A 15,378-nucleotide genomic window follows, 5' to 3' on the forward strand; every position below is an offset into this window, starting at 1 on the left:
TTTTTGCCAAAATTTAGGGTGACGCGCTCGCGTGCCCGACGCGATCACATGAAAGGCTATATTTTGAAAAATGACGCGTACGCGTGGGGCACGCGTTCGCGTAAGTGGGCTTGTGCTTTCAGCACGGGTCCAGCCTCATTCCAGCCCAACTTACTGCCTGACACCCTTTTTTACGTCGATTTTCAGGTCACGTGTTCGCGTGGGTGACTCGGACGCGTGGCTCAACCTGTGCCAAAGGCACGCCTCTAGCCACGCTTTCGCGTGACTCTCTGTAAAATCTCTTTTCTTCCTTGAGGCACATATGACGTGGACGCGTCGTCGACGCTGTCGCGTCGCGTGCTAAATATTTTTTTATTTTTTATTTTTATTTATTTATTTTTTTAATGCAATATGAAAATGAAGATGCAAACTATATGTGCTAATAATGAGAAGAGTTATTGAAAAAGAAAACTAAGAAAAAAGAAAGGAACGATCATACCATGGTGGGTTGTCTCCCACCCAGCACTTTGCTTTAACGTCCTTAAGTTGGACGCTCCACTAGCTCAGTCCTCTGCTGTTGGTGGATCCTCCAAGAAGAAGATCTCTAGCTCTTTGTTTTTCTTCATCTTCTCACCATGATATAGCTTTAAGCGATGTCCATTAACTTTGAGGAAATCAGAGCTTGAAGGATGACTTAGGTGGAAAACTCCGTATGGCTCAGCCTTCTCTACTCTATATGGACCTTCCCATCTTGATCTCAACTTGCCTGGCATGAGCCTCAGTCTAGAGTTGTAAAGGAAGACTAAGTCGCCAGGTTGGAACTCTCTCCTCTTGATGTGCTTATCATTGGTGCACAAAATTGTGATCTCCAGGTTCAAATAATCCCTGGTAATGGCTCCAAAGCTTGGTGCTCTGATCTTAATTCATAATTGTCACAACTTCGATACAACTAACCAGCAAGTGCACTGGGTCGTCCAAGTAATACCTTACGTGAGTAAGGGTCGAATCCCATGGAGATTGTTGGTATGAAGCAAGCTATGGTCACCTTGCAAATCTCAGTCAGGCGGATTTAAACATGATACTTTATTAGATTAAAATAAACAACAAAAGGGATAGAGATACTTATGTAGATTCCTTGGCAGGAATTTCAGATAAGCGAATGGAGATGCTTTTCGTTCCTTTGAACCTCTGCTTTCCTGCTATCTTCATCCAATCAGTCTCATTCCTTTCCATGGCTGGCTTTATGTGATACATCACCACTGTCAATGGCTACTTTCGGTCATCTCACGGGAAAATGATCCAATGCCCTGTCACGGCACGGCTAATCGTCTGGAGGCATCACCCTTGTCAATGGCTTCATCTTATCCTCTCAGTGAATAATATGCTCACGCACCCTGTCACGGCACGGCTATTCATCTGTCGGTTCTCGATCATGCTGGAATAGGATTTACTATCCTTTTGCGTCTGTCACTAACGCCCTGCAATCGCGAGTTAGGAGCTCGTCACAGTCATTCAATCATTGAATTCTACTCGGAATACCACAGACAAGGTTTAGACCTTCCGGATTCTCTTGAATGCCGCCATCATTCTAGCTTACGCCACGAAGATTCCGGTTAGGAGATCTAAGAGACACTCATTCTAGCTTATTTCATGTAGAACGGAAGTGTTTGTCAGGCACGCGTTCATAAGGGAGAAGGATGATGAGCGTCACACATAATCATCACCTTCATCACGTTCTTGGGTGCGAATGGATATCTTAGAAGAGAAATAAGAAGAATTGAATAGAAAACAGAAGTACTTTCATTAATCTTTGAGGAACAGCAGAGCTCCACACCTTAATCTATGGAGTGTAGAAACTCTACCGTGAAAATACATAAGTGAATGTCCAGGCATGGCCGAGATGGCCAGCCCCTCTGATCTAAGAACCAGACGTCCAAAGATGGTCAAAAAGACTAGTAAAATGTCCTATTTATAATAAACTAGTCACTAGGGTTTACATGAGTAAGTAATTGATGCATAAATCCACTTCCGGGGCCCACTTGGTGTATGTTTGGGCTGAGCCTGAGTGTTGCACGTGCAGAGGCCATTTGTGGAGTTGAACGCCAGTTTCTGTGCCAGTTTGGGCGTTCAACTCTGGCTTTGGATCCTTTTCTGGCGCTGGATGCCAGATTTGGGTAGAAGGCTGGCGTTGAACGCCAGTTTACGTCGTCAATTCTTGGCCAAAGTATGGACTATTATATATTGCTGGAAAGCCCTGGATGTCTACTTTCCAACGCAATTGGAAGCGCGCCATTTCGAGTTCTGTAGCTCCAGAAAATCCACTTTGAGTGCAGGGAGGTCAGAATCCAACAGCATCAGCAGTCCTTTTTCAACCTCTGAATCTGATTTCTGCTCAAGTCCCTCAATTTCAGCCAGAAAATACCTGAAATCACAGAAAAACACACAAACTCATAGTAAAGTCCAGAAATGTGAATTTAACATAAAAACTAATGAAAACATCCCTAAAAGTAACTAGATCCTACTAAAAACATACTAAAAATAATGCCAAAGAGCGTATAAATTATCCGCTCATCACAACACCAAACTTAAATTGTTGCTTGTCCCCAAGCAACTGAAAATCAATTAGGATAAAAAGAAGAGAATATACTATAAATTCCAAACTATCAATAAAACAGAGCTTCAATCATATGAGCGGGACTTATAGCTTTTTGCCTCTTGAATAGTTTTGGCATCTCACTTTATCCATTGAAGTTCAGAATGATTGGCATCTATAGGAACTTCAGATTTCGAATAGTGTTATTGATTCTCCTAGTTCAGTATGATGATTCTTGAACACAGCTTCTTTATGAGTCTTGGCCGTGGCCCTAAGCACTTTGTTTTCCAGTATTACCACCGGATACATAAATGCCACAGACACATAATTGGGTGAACCTTTTCAGATTGTGACTCAGCTTTGCTAAAGTCCCCAATTAGAGGTGTCCAGGGTTCTTAAGCACACTCTTTTTTTTGCTTTGGACCTTGACTTTAACCGCTCAGTCTCAAGTTTTCACTTGACACCTACACGCCACAAGCACATGGTTAGGGACAGCTTGGTTTAGCCGCTTAGACCAGGATTTTTATTCCTTTAGGCCCTCCTATCCACTGATGCTCAAAGCCTTGGGATCCTTTTCATTTGCCCTTGCCTTTTGGTTTTAAGGGTTATTGGCTTTTTCTGCTTGCTTTTTTTTTCTTTTTCTTTCTATTTTTTTTTTCGCTATTTTTTTTTTCTCTTTTTTTTCTGCAAGCTTTGTTCTTTGCTGCTTTTTCTTGCTTCAAGAATCATTTTTATGATTTTTCAGATTATCAAATAACATGTCTCCTAGTCATCATTCTTTCAAGAGCCAACATATTTAACATTCTTAAACAATAACTTCAAAAGACATATGCACTGTTCAAGCATACATTCAGAAAACAAGAAACATTGTCACCACATCAATATAATTAAACTAAGTTCAAGGATAAATTCGAAACTCATGTACTTCTTGTTCTTTTGAATTAAAACATTTTTCATTTAAGAGAGGTGATGGATTCATAGGATATTCATAACTTTAAGGCATAGTTACTAACTACTAATGATCATGTAATGAAGACACAAACATAGATAAGCACATAACATAGAAAACGAAAAACAGAAGAAATAAGAACAAGGAATGAGTCCACCTTAGTGATGTCCTTGAGCTCTTCTATGTCTCTTCCTTGTCTTTGCTGCTCCTCCTTCATTGCTTTTAGATCTTCTCTGATTTCATGAAGGATGATGGAGTGCTCTTGATGTTCCACCCTTAGTTGCTTCCAATAATTGTGTGGAAGAAAATGTATCCCCTGAGGTATCTCAGGGATCTCTTGATTTGCAGTCAAATGTTCTACCGCTGAGCTATAGACCCTTGATGGAAGCTTTTGTCTTCCCTTTCCTCTTTCTAGAGGCTTCTCTGGCCTTAGGTGCCATCAATGGTTATGGAAAAAACAAAAAAGCTATGCTTTTTACCACGCCAAACTTAGAATGTTGCTCGCCCTCGAGCAAAAGAAGAAAGAATAGAAGAATAAGAAGAAGATATGGAGGAGATGGAGGGAGATGTGTATTCGGCCATATGGGTGGGATTGGGTGGGAAAGAGATGTTGAATTTTGAAGGAAAGTGGGTGTTTGGATGTGAGTGGTAAAGAGTTAATAGGGAAGAGTGTTTATTGGGAATAGAGGATGATTGAGAAGAGAGAAGAGAGTGAGTGGAGGTAGGTGGGGATCCTGTGGGGTCCACAGATCCTGAGGTGATCCTATGAGGTCCACAGATCTTGAGGTGTCAAGGCATTTACATCCCTGCACCAATTTAGGCATGCAAAATGCCCTTGCACACAACTCTGGGCGTTCAGCGCCAGGTTGGTGCCCATTTTGGGCGTTCAACGCCCATTTGCTGCCATTTCTGGCGTTGAACGCCAGAACCATGCTTGTTCTGGGCGTTCAGCGCCAGGATGCTCCCATTCTGGGCGTTCAGCGCCAGAACTATGCTCTGTTCTGGCGTTTGAACGCCAGACAGATGCTCCTCCAGGGTGTGATTTTTCTTCTGCTGTTTTTGATTCCGTTTTCAATTTTTATTTTTATTTTGTGACTCCACATGATCATGAACCTAAGAAAACATGAAAAATAAGAATTAGATAAGCATTGGGTTGCCTCCCAACAAGCGCTTCTTTAATGTCAATAGCTTGACAGTGGGCTCTCATGGAGCCTCACAGATGTGCAGAGCTTTGTTGATACTCTCCAACACCAAACTTAGAGTTTGGATATGGGAGTTCAACACCAAACTTAGAGTTTGGTTGTGGCCTCCCAACACCAAACTTAAAGTTTGATTGTGGGGGCTCTGGTTGACTCTGCTTGGAGAGAAGCTTTTTCTGCTTCCTCTCCATGGTTGCAGAGGGAGATCCTTGAGTTTTAAACACAAGGGAGTTCTCATTCCATTGAAGGAATATTTCACCTCTGTCAACATCAATCACAGCTCTTGCTGTGGCCAGGAAAGGTCTTCCTAGGATGATGGTTCATCCTCTTCCTTTCCAGTATCCCGGACTATGAAATCAGTAGGTATGTAAAGGCCTTCAACCTTTACTAATACATCTTCTACTTGTCCATAAGCCTGTCTTCTTGAGCTGTCTGCCATCTCCAGTGAGATTTTAGCAGCTTGCACCCCATAGATTCCCAGTTTCTCTATTACAGAGAGGGGCATGAGGTTTATTCCTGAACCAAGGTCACACAGAGCCTTAAAGACCATGGTGCCTATGGTACAGGGTATTATGAACTTTCCAGGATCCTGTCTCTTCTGAGGTAATATCAGTTGATCCAGATCACTTAGTTCATTGATGAACAAGGGAAGTTCAACTTCCCAAGCATCAATGCCAAATAATTTGGCATTCAGCTTCATGATTGCACCAAGAAACTTGGCAGTTTGCTCTTCAGTGACATCCTCATTCTCTTCAGAAGAGGAATACTCATCAGAGCTCATGAAGGGCAATAAGGAGGTTCAATGGGATCTCTATGGTCTCTAGATGAGCCTCAGAGTCCTTTGGTTCTCCAGAGGGAAGCTCCTTATTGATCACTGGATGTCCCTGGAGGTCTTCCTCCTTGGGATTCACGTCCTCTCCTCTCCTCACAGGTTCGGCCAGGGCACTTATGTCAATGGCCTTGCACTCTCCTTTTGGGTTCTCTTCTGTATTACTTGGGAGAGTACTAGGAGGGATTTCAGTGATCCTTTTACTCAGCTGGCCCACTTGTGCTTCCAGATTTCTAATGGAAGACCTTATTTCATTCATGAAACTTACAGTGGCCTTAGATAGATCAGAGACTAGATTTGCTAAATTAGAAGCATTTTGTTCAGAGTTCTCTGTCTGTTGCTGAGTTGATGATGGAAAAGGCTTGCTATTGCTAAACCTGTTTCTTCCACCATTATTAAAGCCTTGTTGAGGCTTTTGATCCTTCCATGAGAAATTTGGATGATTTCTCCATGTTGAGTTATAGGTGTTTCCATAAGGTTCACCTAAGTAATTTACCTCTGCTATTGCAGGGTTCTCAGGATCATAAGCTTCTTCTTCAGAAGATGCCTCTTGAGTACTGTTGGATGCAGCTTGCATTCCATACAGACTCTGAGAAATCATATTGACTTGTTGAGTCAATATTTTATTCTGAGCCAATATGGCATTCAGAGTATCAACCTCAAGAACTCCCTTCTTCATAGGCGTCCCATTACTCACAGGATTCCTTTCAGAAGTGTACATGAACTGGTTATTAGCAACCATGTCAATGAGTTCTTGAGCTTCTGCAGGCGTTTTCTTTAGGTGAATGGATCCACCTGCAGAAGTATCCAATGACATCTTAGATAACTCAGACAGACCATCATAGAATATATCCAGGATGGTCCATTCTGAAAGCATGTCAGAAGGACACTTTTTGGTCAACTGTTTGTATCTTTCCCAAGCTTCATAGAGGGATTCACCTTCTTTCTGTCTGAAGGTTTGAACATCAGCTCTAAGCTTGCTCAGCTTTTGAGGAGGAAAGTACTTGGCTAAGAAAGCCGTGACCAGCTTATCCCAACAGTTCAGGCTGTCTTTAGGTTGAGAATCCAACCATAATCTAGCTCTGTCTCTTACAGCAAAAGGGAAAAGCATGAGCCTGTAGACTTCAGGATCTATTCCATTAGTCTTAACAGTATCACATATCTGCAAGAATTCAGTTAAGAACTGAAAAGGATCTTCAGATGGAAGTCCATGAAACTTGCAGTTCTGCTGCATTAGAGAAACTAATTGAGGTTTAAGCTCAAAGTTGTTTGCTCCAATGGCAGGAATGGAGATGCTTCTTCCATGTAAATTGGAATTAGGTGCAGTAAAGTCACCAAGCATCTTCCTTACATTATTATTATTTTCGGCTGCCATCTCCTCTGCCTGTTCAAAAATTTCTGAAAGGTTATCTCTGGATTGTTGTATTTTAGCTTCTCTTAATTTTTTCTTCAGAGTCCTTTCAGGTTCTGGATCTGCTTCCACAAGAATGTTCTTATCCTTGCTCCTGCTCATATGACAAGGAAGAATGGCCAGAAAAATGATAATAATAATAGAGATCCTTTATACCACAGTATAGGGATCCCTTTGTGAGTGGAAGAGAAGGGGGAGACAAAGAATGTGATGTAAAGGAAGAAGTGCAACTGTACGAATGGAAGAGATGTGAGATGAGATGTTAGGATATGAATGAATAAATAGAATAGGATGAGAGAGAGAGAGGGAATTTTCGAAAATTATTTTTGAAAAGGAGTTAGTGATTTTTGAAAATTGGTTTTTGAAAATGTGTTAGTAATTTTCGAAAATTAAGATTTAAAAATTAAAATAATTAATAAATTAAAAAGAAATTTTGAAAAAAGGGGGGAAATATTTTCGAAAAATGAGAGAGAGAGAGTTAGTTTTGAAAAAGTTAAGAAACAAACAAAAAGTTAGTTAGTTAGTTGAAACAAATTTTGAAAAGATAAGAAGTTAGGAAGTTAGAAAAGATATTTTGAAAAGATATTTTTGAAAAAGATAAGATAAGAAGATATTTTTGAAAAGATATGATAGAAATTAGTTTTTGAAAAAGATTTGATTTTTAAAATTTCAATTAATGACTTGATTCATAAGAAATCACAAGATATGATTCTAGAACTTAAAGTTTGAATCTTTCTTAACAAGCAAGTAACAAACTTCAAATTTTTGAATCAAAACATTAATTGATTATGTTATTTTCGAAAATTTGTGATAAAAATAAGAAAAATATTTTTGAAAAATATTTTTGAAATTTTCGAAAATAACTAATAATTTTGAAAAAGATTTGATTTTTGAAAAAGATTTTGAAAAAGATAAGATTCTCAAATTGAAAATTTGATTTGACTCATGAGAAACAATTTGATTTTAAAATTTTTTGAAAAAGTCAACTCAAATTTTCGAATTTGATGAGAGAAAAAAGGAAAGATATTTTTTTGATTTTTGAATTTTTATGATGCAAGAGAGAAAAACACTAAAAAGATGCAATGCATGAAATTTTTAGATCAAAACATGTGATGCATGCAAGAATGCTATGAATGTCAAGATGAACACCAAGAACGCTATGAAGAACATGATGAACATCAAGAACATATTTTTGAAAAATTTTTAATGCAAAGAAAACATGCAGGACACCAAACTTAGAATTCTTTAATGCTTAGACATTAAGAATTCAAGAATGCATATGATAAACATGAAAAGACACAAAACAAAAAATCATCAAGATCAAACAAGAAGACTTACCAAGAACAACTTGAAGATCATGAAGAACACTATGAATGCATGATATTTTCGAAAAATGCTAGATGCATATGCATGTGACACCAAACTTATAATATGACTCAAGACTCAAACAAGAAACAGAAAATATTTTTGATTTTTTTGATTTTCAAATTTTTTTTGGATTTTTATTTTAATTTTTTCGAAAATTAAAAGGAAAAATAAGGATTCCAAAATTTTTAATATGAATTCCAGGAATCTTGCCATGTTAGTCTAAAGCTTCAGTCCAGGAATTAGACATGGCTCACTAGCCAGCCAAGCTTTCAAAGAAAGCTCCAGTCCAAAACACTAGACATGGCCAATGGCCAGCCAAGCTTCAGCAGATATGGATACTTTTCATGTATAGAACAACTAAGTGTGTGAGAATCTCTTCATTTGTGATGGTAAGTTGAAACCCCAGTCCAAAAATTAGACATGGCTTTACAGCCAGCCAGGCTTCACATGTAATTCAGACATGACACGCCTGACATACTCATTCCCAAAGGAATAGGACATGGCTTTACAGCCAGCCAGGCTTCAACATGCTTCATGAAACACTAGAATTCATTCTTAAAAATTTTGAATAAAAATTTTTGAAAACATTTTTTTTTTCGAAAACATGTGAGAAAATTTTAGAAATATTTTTTTGAAAAATTTTTGAAAATAAAATAAAAAGAAAATTACCTAATCTGAGCAACAAGATGAACCGTCAGTTGTCCAAACTCGAACAATCCCCGGCAACGGCGCCAAAAACTTGGTGCACAAAATTGTGATCTCCAGGTTCAAATAATCCCTGGTAATGGCTCCAAAGCTTGGTGCTCTGATCTTAATTCATAATTGTCACAACTTCGATACAACTAACCAGCAAGTGCACTGGGTCGTCCAAGTAATACCTTACGTGAGTAAGGGTCGAATCCCACGGAGATTGTTGGTATGAAGCAAGCTATGGTCACCTTGCAAATCTCAGTCAGGCGGATTTAAACATGATACTTTATTAGATTAAAATAAACAACAAAAGGGATAGAGATACTTATGTAGATTCCTTGGCAGGAATTTCAGATAAGCGAATGGAGATGCTTTTCGTTCCTCTGAACCTCTGCTTTCCTGCTATCTTCATCCAATCAGTCTCATTCCTTTCCATGGCTGGCTTTATGTGATACATCACCACTGTCAATGGCTACTTTCGGTCATCTCACGGGAAAATGATCCAATGCCCTGTCACGGCACGGCTAATCGTCTGGAGGCATCACCCTTGTCAATGGCTTCATCTTATCCTCTCAGTGAATAATATGCTCACGCACCCTGTCACGGCACGGCTATTCATCTGTCGGTTCTCGATCATGCTGGAATAAGATTTACTATCCTTTTGCGTCTGTCACTAACGCCCTGCAATCGCGAGTTAGGAGCTCGTCACAGTCATTCAATCATTGAATCCTACTCGGAATACCACAGACAAGGTTTAGACCTTCCGGATTCTCTTGAATGCCGCCATCATTCTAGCTTACGCCACGAAGATTCCGGTTAGGAGATCTAAGAGACACTCATTCTAGCTTATTTCATGTAGAACGGAAGTGTTTGTCAGGCACGCGTTCATAAGGGAGAAGGATGATGAGCGTCACACATAATCATCACCTTCATCACGTTCTTGGGTGCGAATGGATATCTTAGAAGAGAAATAAGAAGAATTGAATAGAAAACAGAAGTACTTTCATTAATCTTTGAGGAACAGCAGAGCTCCACACCTTAATCTATGGAGTGTAGAAACTCTACCGTGAAAATACATAAGTGAATGTCCAGGCATGGCCGAGATGGCCAGCCCCTCTGATCTAAGAACCAGACGTCCAAAGATGGTCAAAAAGACTAGTAAAAGGTCCTATTTATAATAAACTAGTCACTAGGGTTTACATGAGTAAGTAATTGATGCATAAATCCACTTCCGGGGCCCACTTGGTGTATGTTTGGGCTGATCCTGAGTGTTGCACGTGCAGAGGCCATTTGTGGAGTTGAACGCCAGTTTCTGTGCCAGTTTGGGCGTTCAACTCTGGCTTTGGATCCTTTTCTGGCGCTGGACGCCAGATTTGGGTAGAAGGCTGGCGTTGAACGCCAGTTTACGTCGTCAATTCTTGGCCAAAGTATGGACTATTATATATTTCTGGAAAGCCCTGGATGTCTACTTTCCAACGCAATTAGAAGCGCGCCATTTCGAGTTCTGTAGCTCCAGAAAATCCACTTTGAGTGCAGAGAGGTCAGAATCCAACAGCATCAGCAGTCCTTTTTCAACCTCTGAATCTGATTTCTGCTCAAGTCCCTCAATTTCAGCCAGAAAATACCTGAAATCACAGAAAAACACACAAACTCATAGTAAAGTCCAGAAATGTGAATTTAACATAAAAACTAATGAAAACATCCCTAAAAGTAACTAGATCCTACTAAAAACATACTAAAAATAATGCCAAAGAGCGTATAAATTATCCGTTCATCAATCATGCACAACCTTCATCTTTTCCTTGTACAGCCTTGAGTTCTCATAAGCTTCTAGGCAAAGGCTTTCTAATTCTTGCAGTTGCAACTTCCTTTCAGCTCCGGCCTTCTCAAATCCCATGTTGCACTCCTTCACTGCCCAAAAGGCTTTGTGCTCTACCTCAACTGGGAGGTGATAGGCCTTTCCATAAACTAAGCGGAAGGGACTCATCCCAATGGGAGTCTTGAATGCTGTTCTGTATGCTCAGAGTGCATCTTGTAGCCTGGTACTCCAGTCTCTTCTATAAGGTTTGACTATCTTTTGTAATATACGCTTTATTTCTCTGTTAGACACCTTAGCTTGCCCATTAGTCTGGGGATGGTAGGCTGTTGCTACTTTATGAATTATCCCATGCTTTTTCAGTAATCCTGTTAGTCTCCTGTTATAAAAGTGGGTGCCTTGATCGCTCACGATTGCTCGTGGTGATCCAAAGCGACAAATAATATGGTTTCTAACAAAGGAAACAATAGTGTTAGCATCATCAGTGCGGGTAGGAATTGCTTCTACCCATTTAGAAACATAATCTACAGCTAACAATATATAAAAATAACCATTAGAATTTGGAAATGGACCCATGAAGTCAATGCCCAAACATACAAAATTTCACAGAAAAGCATAATCTGTTGAGGCATCTCATCCCTCTTGGATATATTACCAAACCTTTGGCAAGGGGAACAGGATTTACAAAATTCAGCAGCGTCTTTAAAAAGAGTAGGTCACCAGAATCCACAGTCTAGAATTTTTCTAGCTGTTCTTTGAGGGCCAAAATGTCCTCCACTCTCAGATGAGTGGCAAGCCTCTAAAATCGACTGGAATTCTGATTGAGGCACACACCGTCTAATTACCTGGTTAGCGCCACACCTCCATAAATACGGATCATCCCATATATAATATTTGGACTCGCTTTTCAGCTTGTCTCGTTGATGCTTGGTAAAATTTGGAGAAAAAGTGTGGCTAACTAGATAATTAGCTACAGGTGCATACCAAGGGACTACTTCAGATACTGCTTCCAGGTTATCAAATGGGAAATTATCATCTATAGGAGTGGAGTCATCCCTAATGTGCTCAAGGCGACTCAAGTGGTCTGTCACTAGATTCTGGTTACCACTCCTATCTTTTATTTCTAAATCAAATTCTTGTAGTAGCAGTATCCAACGTATTAGCCTTGGTTTGGATTCCTTTTTAGCCAATAAATATTTTAGAGCTGCATGGTCTGAGTACACTACTACTTTAGCACCAAGTAAATAGGCTCGGAATTTATCCAAAGCAAAAACAATAGCAAGAAGCTCTTTTTCAGTAGTAGTGTAATTAGACTGAGCAGCGTCTAAAGTCTTAGACGCATAAGCAATTACAAAAGGATCCTTACCTTCACGCTGAGCCAGCGCCGCTCCTACTGCATGGTTGGAGGCCTCACACATAATCTTAAAAGGCTGGCTCCAATCTGGTCCTCTCACAATTGGAGCTTGAGTCAGGGCGGTCTTCAACTTATCAAACGCTTGCGTGTAATCCTCACTGAACTCGAACTCAATATCTTTCTGCAGTAATCTGGATAAAGGCAATGCGACCTTACTGAAGTCCTTAATAAATCTCCTGTAAAAACCTGCATGGCCAAGGAACGAACGAACTTTCCTCACGGAGGAGGGGTAAGGTAAACTAGAAATAACATCCACCTTTGCTGGGTCTACAGAAATGCCAGTATTAGACACAACATGTCGTAGTACAGTCCCTTGTTTGACCATAAAGTGACATTTTTCAAAATTTAATACAAGGTTCGTACTAACACATCTATCTAACACTCTAGATAAACTATCCAAGCAAAGGCTAAATGAATCACCATAAATGCTAAAATCATCCATAAAAACCTCCATACAGTTCTCAATAAGGTCAGAGAAAAGACTCATCATGCACCTTTGGAAAGTAGCTGGTGCATTGCATAAGCCAAAGGGCATTCTCTTATAAGCATAAGTTCCAAAAGGACATGTAAAAGTAGTCTTTTCCTGATCTTCAGGAGCTATATGAATTTGAAAATAGCCTGTATAACCATCTAAAAAGCAATAATGGGATTTACCTGACAGGCGATCAAGCATCTGATCAATGAATGGCAAGGGGTAATGATCCTTGCGAGTGGCTTGGTTGAGATGCCTATAGTCAATGCAAACTCTCCATGAATTCTGTACTCTAGTTGTCAGAAGCTCTCCATGCTCATTTCTCACTGTTGTGATTCCAGACTTCTTGGGCACCACTTGTACTGGACTGACCTATTCGCTATCTGAGATGGGGTAAATTATATCTACTTCAAGTAGCCTGGTCACTTCTTTCTTGACAACTTCTAAGATGGTGGGATTCAATCTTCTTTGAGGTTGACGGACAGGCTTTGCTCCCTCTTCTAAGAATATTCTGTGCTCACAAACCTGAGGGTTGATGCCTACTATATCTGCTAGGCTCCATCCAATTGCTTTCTTGTGTTTTCTCAGCATACTGAGTAGCTGTTCTTCTCGCTGAGAAGTGAGTTCCCTTGCAATGATAACTGAAAACTTCTGCTTGTCTTCAAGGTGAACATACTTGAGGTGTGGAGGGGGGGCTTTAATTCTAATTTCTGCTCATAGCCAGGCTCTGGATCATCCGGAGCTGGTGATAATGGCAAAGTGCTCTCATTGTCTTCAGAAAGTGTCCCCACACTTGGACCTTACCCTATATACTTCTCTTCTAATTCTTCCTGGTGAACTTCAGCTACAGTTTCATCAATAATGTCGCACTGGAATATGGAGTGATCTTCTGGAGGATGCTTCATAGCTTCATCCAGGTTGAAGCTCATTGTTCTGCCATCTACCTCAAAAGAATAGGTTCCCGAAAAGGCATCCAGCTTGAACTTCGAAGTCTTCAAAAATGGTCTTCCAAGCAGGATTGACAAAGGCTTTCCTGAGTCATTTTGGGGCATCTCCAAGATATAGAAGTCAATGGGAAACGTGAGCCCCTTAATGCTCACTAACACATCTTCAGTAATTCCAGCCACTGTAATAATGCTTTTATCTGCTAACACAAAACGAGCTGCCGACCTTTTTAAGGGAGGGAGCCTTAAAGCATTATATATAGACAAGGGCATAATACTCACGCACGCTCCTAAATCACACATACAGTCAGAAAATATCACTGACAAACCCCATTTGTAGGATTTATCTTGTATTGATTTTTGGGGATTTTATCACCTTTTACCCATATTTATTCAAGAAATAGCATGGTTTTGTATATTCTCCTTTAATTGTGCTTGAATGTGAAAACATGCTTTTTAGGACTCAAAATAGCTAAATTTAATTCACCTTGATTCTATTAGATGCCTTGATATGTTTGTTAAGTGATTTAAGGTTTAGGAGGCAAAGATTGGATCAAGGGAATGAAGAAAGAAAGCATGAAAAGTTGGAGAACTCATGAAGAAATGAAAGAACCGGAAAGCTGTCAAGCCGACCTCTTTGCACTTAAACGACCATAACTTGAGCTACAGAGGTCCAATTGATGCGGTTCCAGTTGGGTTGGAAAGCTAACATCCGGGGCTTCGAAACGATATAAGATTTGCCATAGTTGCATCGCGTATAGGGGCGCGCACGCGCACGGTACGCGGACGCGCCGATGGTGGCACATGACCCACTTAATGCAAACGTGGCCAGCGATTTTAGAAGCCTTGTGGGCCCAATCCAACTCATTTCTGATGCTATTTAAGCCAAGGATTGAAAGGGAATCAACATACTTTTACATACTTTCATACTTTAGAAGTTAGTTACCATTAGTTTAGTTTTAGTTTAGTTTAGTTTTGAGAATTAGTTCTAGAGAGAGAAGCTCTCACTTCTCTCTAGAATTAGGATTAGGTTTAGTTCAATAACCTTAGATCTAGATTTTAATTCATGCTTTCATCTCCTTCTACCTTTCAATTCCTTGTTGTTACATTCATTCTTCTTCTATTCTTTTGTTGTAATTTCCTTTATGTTATTCTTATGTTTTGTTGTAGATCTACTTTTGCTCCTTCTATTTTCTTTCAATTTAATTAGAGGTAATTCATAATAATTGTGTTCCTTTTGATTGTTGTTATTAATTCATTGCCATAATTGTTGTTAGATTCTATTTTTGTTATCAATTTACTTTGCTTTTCTTTTATGCCTTCCAAGTGTTTGATGAAATGCTTGGTTGGATTTTAGTATAGATTTTGTTCCTCTTGGCTATGGTAGAGTAATTAGTGACGCTTGAGTTATCTAATGTCTTTGTTGATTGATAATTAGAAGTTGCTAATTGATTTAGATACCACTAAAGCTAGTCTTTCCCTTGGGAGTTGGCTAGGACTTGTGGAATCAAGTTGATTCATCCACTTGACTTTTCTCCATTATTAGAGGTTAACTAAGTGGTAGCAATGGACAATTGTGGTCACAATTGAGGAGGATAACTAGGATAGGACTTCTAATTCTCACAACCTTGCCAAGTGCTTTTTAGTTGTTAGTTTATTTTCATTGTCATTTACATTTCATGTCTCTTATCCCAAAACCCCAAAATACAATCCA

At 39.6% G+C, this 15,378-nt stretch overlaps 1 non-coding gene across 1 annotated transcript; it reads left to right on the plus strand.

Moving 5' to 3' along the window:
* Window positions 1–6,420: 6,420 nt before the first annotated feature.
* On the plus strand, window positions 6,421–6,528 carry LOC148575139 (small nucleolar RNA R71). The gene has a single exon (XR_015905742.1). It is a non-coding gene; the product is annotated as a small nucleolar RNA R71 (small nucleolar RNA).
* The last annotated feature ends 8,850 nt before the right edge of the window (window positions 6,529–15,378 follow it).

This window comes from Arachis ipaensis, chromosome B2 (genome assembly GCF_059453495.1).
Source record: "Arachis ipaensis isolate K30076 ecotype BB chromosome B2, ASM5945349v1, whole genome shotgun sequence".
Lineage (NCBI taxonomy): Eukaryota > Viridiplantae > Streptophyta > Magnoliopsida > Fabales > Fabaceae > Arachis > Arachis ipaensis.